Source organism: Pipistrellus kuhlii, unplaced genomic scaffold (genome assembly GCF_014108245.1).
Source record: "Pipistrellus kuhlii isolate mPipKuh1 unplaced genomic scaffold, mPipKuh1.p scaffold_m20_p_2, whole genome shotgun sequence".
Classification (NCBI taxonomy): Eukaryota; Metazoa; Chordata; class Mammalia; order Chiroptera; family Vespertilionidae; genus Pipistrellus; species Pipistrellus kuhlii.
The window spans coordinates 95,793,863-95,806,261 of NW_023425515.1; the positions used below are offsets into that span (position 1 = coordinate 95,793,863).

At 37.4% G+C, this 12,399-nt stretch overlaps 1 pseudogene; it reads right to left on the reverse strand.

Moving 5' to 3' along the window:
- Nucleotides 1–11,550: 11,550 nt before the first annotated feature.
- On the reverse strand, nucleotides 11,551–12,109 carry LOC118724282 (annotated as a pseudogene).
- Nucleotides 12,110–12,399: the final 290 nt, after the last annotated feature.

A 12,399-nucleotide genomic window follows, 5' to 3' on the forward strand; every position in this document is an offset into this window, starting at 1 on the left:
GAAAATATATACCACAAATCTACCTATGCTTCAGTAGTGTCACAGTAAGCCACTTCTGATTCCATATGATTTGGAAGTTTGTTCCAAGTAACTCTCCATCCTGTTACATTCTCCTTCTATTCTAGCACTTCCTCTCAAGCACATTTTCTCTATTTATATTTAAATGTTCTTAAGTTTCTGCTAATTTAATTTTAATAATTTACATATGACACCTATGACCCATATCCACATTGTAGTGTCACCCTAATATTCTCAACCAAATACCTGCCCAACACTGTTTTTGACCTCTTGGATTCTAAACCACTCAGGAACCTGGCCTTTATTATCACCAAAACATCTCTTGCTAAGTAAGAACTACCTAAGCTCAACCATGGACTTACCAGTAATATCCAAATCAATCCTTGTCTTAAACTTTTTACCATTGTTCCAATATGTCAATGTTCTCTAAAGCATCTTTCTCTTGTATTTGTGGTGCCACATTTTGCTTATCTTTTTCTCTTCTCTCTGGATATTTATTTTCATTCTCCTTTTCCATGTTATCTTCCTCTACTTAATTATTATGTGTGGAATTCTTCAAAACTCAGTCTTCTTTAAAAGTTATATTTATTATTAAAAGTATTACATATGTCTCCTTCCCCCCCCCCCCCATTAACTCTTTCTATCACACACCTACCCCCAGGCTTATACCACACTAATGTCTGTGTTCATAGTTTATGCATATATGCATATGAATTTTTTGGTTAATCTCTTCCCACCCACCCTCTGAGATTTGACAGTATGTTCCATACTTCTATGTCTCCAGGCCTATTTTGTTCATCAGTTTATTTTTTCCATTAGATTCTACATGAGTGAGATCATGTGACAATTGTCTTTTTCTGACTAGTTTATTTCACTTAGCAAATACTTTTCAGGTTTTTTTTGTTGTTGTTGTTGTTTTGGTTTTTTTTAAATATATTTTATTGATTTTGTACAGAGAGGAAGGGAGAGAGATAGTTAGAAACATCGATGAGAGAGAGTCATCGATCAGCTGCCTCTTGCACACCCCCTACTGGGGATGTGCCCGCAACCCAGGTACATGCCCTTGTCCGGATTCGAACCCGGGACTCTTCAGTCCCCAAGCCGACGCTCTATCCATTGAGCCAAACCGGTTTCGGCACTTTTCAGGTTTTAAAATCTCATTTTGTTCTAAATCTATTGTCTAAGAAATCTCATTGAAGCCAAAAGTTTCAATTTACATCTGCAGGGGCCTAATGTGGTGGAGGCCAGACATGGAGGGGAATCTCCCTTTTCCACGTCCCGCACGGAAAGAGAGATGAATGAACCGGTTCTAAGTGGAGGTGGCCAGAGATTGAGAAATAATAGAAATAAAGAGAGAAAGACACAGAGATAGAATTTAAGCCAAGAGCTGCTGGAGAGGCAGGAAGACTACAATGACAGCTCCTCCCAGTGCATTTATTTTATAACCCCAATACCAGGAGTTATCACCAACTTATTTGCATTCTTGAGTAGGCCCTAGCATGCCTGGTCCTGCCCGTGCAGACAACTGGGCTGAAATGAAGGCCAAGCTAACAACATGACCACTGTCTGGGGAAACATGTTCCCAGGGTGTGGCTCTGCCTACGCCTTGAATTCAGCTGATGATAATTAAGGAAAATTGCCCATGTGCCTTCCCAGGCAACCCTCTACATCTCACCTTTTATTGTTTTTTTAAGCTACTATAATAAAAGTAAAATTTAAACATTAAGAATAAAACTCTAAATTAAAACAATTGCAAACAGTGCCAATGCAAAAATTAAACTACATAAATGTTATCATTTTCAAAACTTGAACATCAAGAGCAAAACTCTGGCTATTAAATGATAACAAAACAATGCCAATGAAAAACAACAATATGATAAATCAGAACTATGAACATATTAACATTTTTAGCTACCAAATGAAAGAAAGTCTCTTTTGCTGCTGGTCCTTGGACCTGGCTGTGCAAGACTTTGCAGAAGATTGGAAGCAAACAAATGCTAGCATGAGCAGGAACATGGTTGAAGAAGTAGCTTCAACTTCTTGCTTTTCCACAATTTGCTGCACTTCAGTCATTTTCTTCAGATGACTCCATGTTGGCAACTCAGTCCCTTGTGTATCTTCAGTTTTCTTCTTCCCCTTTGCTATCATTGGGCAACTCTCAGTCCTTTTGAGTGAAAGGACACAGAAGCTTCTCTGGGTACTTGTGGTGATGGAGGTAATGTCCTAGCAACCAAATTGGCTGCATTGCTCCTTCTGGAAAGATATAAAATACAACCTCTTCCCCACATTATTACTGAATCTGATAAAACTCTTGTCTGGTTTATGCTTCCTTCCACCTAGCTAAAGGCTATTATACAGGAGGCCTGATGCCTTTCACCTGCTGTACGATCCTCTGCATCACAATTCAAAAAATTTTAAAGTATAAAAAGCATGACTGAGCCTCTCTTGAGGTGACATATAACATCTGACTTCCCCTTTTATTTTAATAAATGATTTTAAGAATACAATTGGCTCTTTCTACAATTGCCATCCATTTTGCCAGATTTGATTAGGTTTAAGTCCTTGGTGATTTACCCCCTAAAGTTGGTACAGAGACTCGGATAACATACTTAGGACATTGTTTACAATAAAACATGAACATTGTCTTCTAATAACATTTTAAAGTCTGAAAATTAAATGAAAAGTTCCTCTGAATTAGTGTGCCTTATAGTAGCTATTTTAATAATTTTTGCCATACTTACCACATAAGCACTATCACTATAGGTTGATAGGCTCTATAGCAAAATCTGTTAAGGCATAAATGAAAGCTTGTATTTTTACTGAAATATAAGAAGTTTGAAGGATCTTTGCTCCCCTGCCTCAGTAGATCCAGCCTTTCCAGAACTGGATCCATCTATAAAAATGGTTAATGCCTGAGATTTGACATTTCTTTTAATATGGCAGTTAATACCATTCCCTATGTTAGAAATAAGACAAGCCCCAAACAGGGGTCCTGGTAGAACACAAAATATCAAACATTTTGACTTTTATGCAGAATGGTGTGCACACATGGTCTGGAAGCACATGCACACCAACTTTCCTTGCCCTTGGACCTGGGCAACCTGCAGCAATGTATAGCTGCACACTGCTAGCATGGCAAGACATCTTCACCTTTTTAATATCTGGACTATTTCTCCTTTGTTCTTGTGGACCACTGCTTATTCTGTGGCTATAGTAGTCCTATCAGGTCCTCTCTGGGATCCGTTGTAGGAATCCACATGGTCTTGGAGTTTTCTGGAAATATAAACATATTCTCGATCAAAGGTTAATAAAGAACTGTTTTCTATAAATTAGACTTGGGATCCTTTTGATTTTTGTCCAAATAATTTTTCTTTGGCTTATTTTGATGCCATAAAGTTTTCATGGGTGACTTGTTATCAGCATTATAAATAAAAATTAATTTTCAAAGTAAAAAAATTTTTATAGATGTAAATTACTTACAGGAGAGTTTTCCTTACATGGTATTTTTCCACTATCCCCCATTTTTATTTAATTATTACAAGGCTTTTGGAAAAATTTTATAATGCAGTTTTGATAACTTTAATTTTTTGCACAAAAATATGACTGCTTTAGGGTTTGTTGAATGTTAAGCAATTTTACCATGAAATGAACTACCAATAGAAATTTTGGTTAATACTTTAGGAACAGCTTTTTGTACAATTAAATTTTCTAGAATATTCACTTATTTCATTTAGCCAACTTAAATTAATCTGAAAACTTGACTATATTTTGCTATCAAATTTAATACTCTAACAACAATCTTAGTTTATCCTCTAAATATTAATGGAAAGGATTATTTGCATCCTTGAGAAAGTTCTAAGCATTCCTGGTGTTAGGCTGGATTTAAATATATCAGCCACATCTCTGTTGCCTGGGTCCTGATCTGAGCTGGGCATGGGAAGCATGAAGCAACCATGGGGGCAGGAGACCTCCCTCAGAAGGGGCGAAAATTCAAGCCTCTGCAATGTTGGGGGGATGATGATCTGTGCCCCACCTCTCTTGATCCCCAAATTCTCTCCTGATGGCCCTTCTGAGACTGTGCCTGACTTAGGTTGTTCCTTCCCTGAGGAATCTTACCCATTTCTGGCTAACCAGCCATCCTCCGGGGCCAAGCAGGGTGATGTGAGGATCAGTTTTGTCTCGTTGGTAGCCTATGCCCCTATGGCCTCCACACCCAGTACCTGCCTTGGCATCCCCTTGCCTGCTGGCGGGGCCTGAGTATTGATCAAATATCTTGGGAAAACCAGGTTTCTTCTTCAGGGAGGGCCCAGTTCAAACCATTATGTGAGAGACAGATCCATCGTACCAGCACCAAGAAGCTTCAATCTCAGCATGAACATCAAGCTCAGGCAATAGCTGTGGGCAATTGGATTGTGAGGAGAGGATCCCTCTTGGCAAAAAGGGCAAGAGGAGCCAATATAGAATGCTCAAGTACCTTCCCATGGGGCCTTCCACAGAGTGGAAGGGATTAAATCTTTTCATGTGCTTTTTAAATTGCTGCCAAACATTCAAAGAATTTGTTTTTTAAGTTTGTTTGGGATAAATGTAAAATATGCTGTTGTAAAATATCAAAAATTATAATGACATTGTAGAATAATATCATGTAAGGATATTCTTTGCTCTAAGCTATGATAATTCAATTTCAAACTGGAAGAAATATTAAGTTACTTCATTTTGCCCTCCTTAAGAGGCCAAAACCTTCATAAAATTTAAAATATATGCACATAAGTAAAATATATTAATTAGTTTTTATTTGATAAAGCTTTCCATGTGATTCCAAGTATCAAATGGTTTAATTAAAAAATATTTCTTTTAAAGGAGAACAGACTTTTGAAAAACATTTTGGGGCCTGTGAAACATCCCAAAGCTACTTTCAAAACTTTGAAATACACTTGGAAAGATCAAATATATATATATATATTGATATATGTGTGTGTGTGTGTGTGTGTGTGTATGATTTAAAGATTATATACTTAAATTAACTTAAAGAATATTAACCACATTTAAACTGGATCATAGAATTAATCCTCCTTTTTAAATCAGACCAATAAGTAACATTTTTTGAATTCCTAATTATTTAAGAAAAAACACATTTTATTTTCTCAAAAACACTCTGCTAATACTCTGGGCTTTTAGTTACCACAAGTATATAATTTCTCTCAATTCAATATGAACCTTAAATTTTCAGAGCTTGCAAGTCAAATATTCAGCAGTTCTTTATTAATAAACTTTTATACTTGTAAGAATAAATTTAAAAATCTAATAATTAACTTTAAACTATATATTATTTTCTGCCTGGGGAAACTAAGAAGCAAACTTGTAGGTATTCACATGTAAAAAAAAAAAATGGCTACTGTTGAAAAGCTGATTTCAAAGGAGCCACCATTTGGCCACTTGACCTTTTCTGGGTAGGGCAGCTACCAGAAAATGTGTAGCCATTTAAATGCAAATTAACACATTCTTTAAAGATTGCTGCTGGCAGAAATTATATTACCTGCTTGCTAGGGGAAGGGCGTGTCCATCCCTTCCTCCATTAAAAAAAAGTGCTGTAGCTTTAAAACCTCTTCATGGCAAGAAAAGAGAGCTTAAACTTTTAGAACCTTAACATTTTCAGGCAGCAAATCGAATACTTAGCATTTTTCAAATCATAATACTTTTACATTTTTAAGGATACATTTGAAATAAAATATAAGGCATATTCAATTAATAGATTAACTCCTATCATCTAGACTTCATACTAGGAATACTCAAATCAACCTTTCTGTATTATAAATTTCAATGCATTTAGATCATTTGAACTTAAAAGTTTTAAGTTTCCAGTCAATAGGCCTGGCACAGCTAATTTTTAAAAGAATTTTCCTGCTGGGGAAGTCAAGAAGCAAACCAATAGCTATTCACATGTAAACTTGCTTTCTACTTCCTGGTGGTTACTTGCTTCTGGGTGGGAAATTTCAAAAGAGTCTTGGGAAGCCCTCCTGTATCCGCTACCTTTAAAAACATGGCAGAAGATGAGGCCTTTTAAAATGGCTTTCTCGGGGAATAGGGTCCATGTTGGATTGCCACGTGTCTCCCTTCCCCCACCTCCTTGTTTCTTAGGGGAAGATTTAGTGATGGTCTGGCTTCTACTATTTTTATTTTTTTTTTAATTTTTTTTTCAATTTTTATTTATTTTTATTTTTTAAGGGAAGTAAAATATTTTTTAAGATAAAGAATTATTCGCAGTTGCTGAGGAATTCCTTTAATCCCTTTCTACTTGGTTACAAGTCTGCAGTCATCGCAGGAAGGACACGTGGAGGTGGGGAGGTGCAGATGGTATTCTTAAAGATTCTCACCCTTCCACTGTAGGCTGTAAGACTGTGGCTTCACCCCACTTAGACATTCTTAAACTCTCTTGTGTTGAATCAATAATTAAAGTAGAAATAGGAATTTTCTCTGGACCTCCTGTTGAGTATTGGTCACGCAACTGCTTTCTGACCTTTTCCCACATTTCAACAACAAAACTTAAGAAAGAAATCAAGAATCTGACTACCCTTAACAAAACATCTTAGAACTTTGAGCATAGTTTAAAGCATTTAGAAGGATTACCCATGTTTTACACTCAGCTATTTCACCTTCACAATACACTCTCCTTTACCTTACAATTCCTTAAATCTGTGGCGCACTCAATTCTTGGAGTAATCCCTTGCCTCTTACCTCTTATTGCCTCTTTCACCCCACGTTGGGTGCCAGAATGAGGAAGCCTAATGCAGTAGGGGCCAGACATGGCAGGGAATCTCCCTTTCCACATCCTGCATGGAACGAGAGACGAGTGAACCGGTTCTAAGTGGAGGTAGCCAGAGATTGAGAAATAATAGAAATAAAGAGAGAAAGACACAGAGATAGATTTTAAGCCAAGAGCTGAGTGGGCTGCCATCTGTCTGCTGGAGAGGCAGGAAGACTACAATGACAGCCCCTCCCAGTGCATTTATTTTATACTCCCAATACCAGGAAGTTATAACCAGGAAAAAAAAAAAAAAAAAAAAAAGAAAGAAAGAAAAAGAAAGGTATTCTCTCCAAATCAAGTTCATTGGAATTCATAATGGTCTTTATATGATATAGAAAATAAGTCAAACACAGCATCTGCCCTAAAGTTCTTTCTCCTGCTATTAGGGAACACTCTTTAACTATGGGAAATTAGGCAGTGGCTCCTTATACATCCAGAACTTCATGAGATCATTTTAATAACAAATATACACATAAATTTAAACATCCTAAATATTCTACTTCAGGCCTCAAAAAATCTTAGAAACATTTTTTTATAACGTCATAGACTTTAATGCTACTAAATCAACAAAATAACTAAAACAGGATCTCTAAGAAAACAATCACTTTTTTAAAATATATTTTTTATTGATTTTTTTACAGAGAGGAAGGGAGAGAGATAGAGAGTTAGAAACATCAATAAGAGAGAGTCATCAATCAGCTGCCTCTTGCACACCCCCTACTGGGGATATGCCTGCAACCAAGGTACATGCCCTTGACCGGAATCGCACCCGGGACCCTTTAATCCCCAAGCGGATGCTCTATCCATTGAGCCAAACCGGTCTTGGCATCAATCACTTTTATTTAGTCACTAGAGGCACAGTGCACAATATACATACACAGGGGTGGGGGGTGGCCCTCAGTCCAGCCAACACACTCTCCAATCTGGGACCCCTCAAGAGATGTCCAACTGCCCATTTTGGCCTGATCCCACCGGTGGGATCCCTTTCACGATCCAGGACTGCTGGCTCCTAACTGCTTGCCTGCCTGCCTTCCTGATTGCCCCTAATCACTTCTGTCTGCCAGCCTGATCACCCCCTAACCACTCCCATGCCAGCCTGATTGATGTTTAACTGCTCCCCTGTCAGCCTGTTTGCCCCCAACTTCTCTCCTTTGCTGGCCTGGTCACCCATAACTGCCCTCCCCTGCAGGGTTGATCACCTACAACTGCCTTTCCTTGCAGGCCTGTGTCTCCCAACTGCTCTCCTCTGCTTGCCATCTTGTGGTGGCCATCTTGTGTCCATATGGGGGCAGCCATCTTTGACCACATGAGGGCAGCTATTGTGTGTTACAGTGATGGTCAATCTGCATATCACTCTTTTATTATAGATAGGGTAGAGGCCTGATGCATGGCTGGGTGCCAGCTGGTTTGCCCTGAAGGGTGTCCCAGATCAGGGTTGGGGTTCCCTTGGGGTGTGGGATGGCCTGGGCAAGGGTCCTGTGGTCGTTTGCAGGCCAGCCATGTCCCCTGACAACCCAAGTGGAGGCCCTGGTATCTGGAATTTATTTACCTTCTACAATTAAAACTTTGTATCCTGGAGCGGAGCCAAGCCTCCTTCTTGCTCCATGGTCGGCAACCATTTCTGTTGGAATTTATGTATTGTCTATAATTGAAACTTTGTAGCCTGGAATGGAGGTTTAGGCCAGCAAGGGCAGGCAGAAAGCTTGGCTTCCTCCATTGCCTGGGAAACCCAACCCTCCCTCCTGCTCTCTGTGGCTGTAGCCATCTTGGTTGGGTTTATTTACATACTCACTCTAATTGGCTGGTTGGTGTGGCTGGTGGGCATGGCTTGTGGGTATAGCAGAGTGATGGTTAATTTGCATATTACTCTTTTATTATTGTAGGTAGGATTGTAAACAGCTATCCATGGAATAACATTTGTTTTAGGGTAGCCTACAAATATTTGCTTTGATTATTGATGAGTCTCAACTATATACAATGAATAATAAAATAATAAGAGCATTCCTTTATTTGAGTGCCTATCATGTGTAAGATATATAATACACTCAGAGTTTGAAATGTATTCACTCATTTATCTATTTAATAATTAGTTGCATTAGGAGCAATAGTGGGCCTGCTTTACAGTTGAGAATACTTATGTGCAGTGTCCTCCTAGAAATTATCTAGCTAGTAAGTGGAAATTTGAAATAAAGTATTTGACCAGTAGTTCTTGACTTAGAACACATTTAGCAAAGTCTGGAATTATTTTTTATTATTACTACTCAGGGGATACTAAGTGTAGAGGCCAGGGCTACTACCAAACACTCTACAATGCATAGGACAGCTCAACAAAAAGAAATTTTGACCCAAAATGTTATTATTGCTGAGATTGAGAACATCTGTATTAGACTACCAAGATGGCTCAGGAACATTTGCCAAAAAATTAAAACTTCAATTAAGGGAACATATATGGTGGGGCAAAAGTAGGTTTACAGTTGTGGGTACATGAAACATAGTTTATTATTATGTTATTAGTTATTAGTTATATTATTTTCCATATGAACAACTATAAACCTAACTTTGCCCTACTCTGGGTGTCATCTACTAGAGAAAAATTAAATTATTTAAACAATTAATACAGACAAACCAAATAGCTGTTACATGTGGCCTGTCATAAACAAGCTGAAGTTGATAGGGTTACTATGCTTAGACTAACTCTATGATGTGGCCCACGTTGCTGAGTAGAGATAAAATCAGGGCCAAATTGGTCTTAATGTGTGTTTGATCATATCTGGCATAACTCCGGAGACATGATACAGAGAATTAAGGGATTAAGCAGAAGAAGGTCTCTGGTGTTTTAGTGACAGAGATTCAAGATGAAGCACTAAAAGCTGTTTCTGGATGAAATCAGAGACCCAAACTTTAGAGAATAAGGTTTCTCCTAAACTAAAGAAAGAAGACAGATTTTAGAATAAGAAGATGATCTAGAGTAAATTCCACAAGTGAACCACTTTCTGGTTACTCAAAGAGGCCATAAAGTGCAAGTAGATAAATTCACAAATCTAAAATCCATGAATAATTAGAACAGACTGTAATAAGAATCTTATGGAGAGATTTTTAAGATTATGAAAATATTCTGAACCTAATATAACCTTTACCATCCCTGATTACTATCCAGTTACTCTTTATCAGTTTTCACAGTGATAACTATTAATACAAAATGATTATTATAAATTTCATTATTCCTCCTATATTTATCAATCATCACTACTATAAGAAACACATTTTTCCTCTTCCTATTGACTTAGTGATCTATTATTACCTGCGACTCACCAAATATAATTTTATATAATTACCATTATTGCCCCATTTTGGGCCTATGAGGGTAATTTAAGACTGAAATCACACACAAAAATGAGACAAATATGAAAACCATAGTATTCAGTTATCCTTGAAAGAAACACCTGTTGTCAGTAGAGCCTGGTTGGTGTGGCTCAGTGGTTGAGAGGTGACCTATGAACCAGGAGGTCATGGTTCAATTCCAGGTCAGGTTGCAGGCTTGATCTCCAGTATAGGGCATGCAGGAGGCAACTGATCAATGATTCTCTCTCATCATAGATATTTCTATTTCTCTCCTCTTCTCCCTTTCTCTTTGAAATCAATAAAAATACACACACACGTAAATATATATATCCCTTTGCACTCCAAACCATTCTGGACATTGGCTACCAGCTACTCGTCGCTACTTTGCAGCGGACACGTGCGTTGAATTAACTCAATTCCCCGTAATCACTAATAAACTGCAATCTCCCCTGAGAGGGGACATCCGAGTGATATGCTAGAATTCTGATGTCCCCTGAGAGGGGACAGTGGAGTGCAAAGGGATATATATATCTATTTTTTAAGGTAGAGCATTTCCTTATTTGACCTCAAATGGGATTCATGCAGCCACAAGGATTGTTTTGGGGATTACAAATGCATTTTAGCAAATAGGTAAGTTCAGAAATACAGAATTTGACAGCAATGAGAATAAACTGTACCAAAACCTCACTGTCTTTGAAACACTTTTATGCTCAGGGAAGTACTAATCAAAGGTCTCAAATCAGTTGATTTTTCCTATATTTGCCATAATTCTGGTGATTTGTTTGAAGATATTAGACTATAGCATAGTGTTATCGCTCATACTTTTGTATTTATTTAAGTTGTTTACTTGGCTGTAATTTTAATTTGAATCTAGTATTTTTTTAAGAAGAAGTTGAATGTGTTATTATTAAACTTTCTTATTTAACTATAAAGCTACTACTTAAGTCTATAAAAATAACACCAGCAAACTCAGTATATTGCTAAATTAAGACAATATTGTTCATCATCGACATCGTAACAACAAAAACTTTTCTCTATTGCCTGTTATTTCCAATGGAAATATCATTAAGTATTTTGACCCAAATCCAGAGGCCAATGAAAGCAAGTTACAGTATTATATAAGGCTTAAGATAACAATGTTATCCTTAAAATATATAATTTTTATAACTATATTTTACCACAGATAATTTCAAGAATTCTGAATGTTATACCTATAGCCTAGCCTAAAAACCATACAGTGTTATGGAAAAGATGCACATTGTGTTTATCTGTCATCATTAGATGGTTAAAGGGTATTTTCACCCAATAGCATTGTTGCAGCTTCTTTTTTCATTGGTATTATTAAATCTTTTATCCACCACTAATTTAATACAACTATGCTAGATAAGTTGTTTCAGACCACTTTATTTAGGTGGGTTCCATTTTCACTCCTCAATAGATTTTATGTATTTCTCATATGCTTCTTCATTTATTAGTTCATCTAGTTCTGAAGGATTACTTAGGGTCATCTTGATCAGCCAACCGTCTTCATAACAAGATTTGCTGACAAGTCCAGGATTTTCTACAAGAGCTGTGTTAATTGCTGTTACTTCTCCTGACAGAGGAGAATAGAGTTCACTAGAAGCTTTCACATTTTCCAAAGCACCAAGCTCATCTTGCTTGTTCAATTTTGTCCCAATTTCAGGCAGACTACATTAAACAACATTTCTCAATGCTTCCTGTGCAAAATTGCTGATTCCCACTGTTCCAATACCATTTTCTGTTGATACCCATTCATGTTTCTCTGTGAATTTACGCACCAACAGTAATTGTGACTGGTGTGCAGCGTCCTGATGTTACCTGCCGGCAGAACCCAGGGCCGCAGCAGGCAGGGTGCAGGGGGCGCTCACTCACGGTGCACAGGCTGTAGACCTAGGTGAACAAGGTCCATGAGGCTCAGAGCTCCATGTTTGCTGGAGGACTTGCAGCACAGCTCCAAAGCCACCCTGGCAGGTCAAGCTTGAATCTAGTATCTTAAGGCCAATGGTTCTCAAATGAAGATATTTATCAGACTTATTTTCAGAGTTGCATAGACATACAGATGTCTAGGCCTTTGTCCTTACTTACTGAATCTCTTTACTTCGTATTTTAAGAATATTCTTTTTATATCATGTATATAATGTTTCATAATCATAATTATAAAAAAATTATAATCATCTTTTAAATAAATCAGGTATAATATTCATTGGTTTAATATA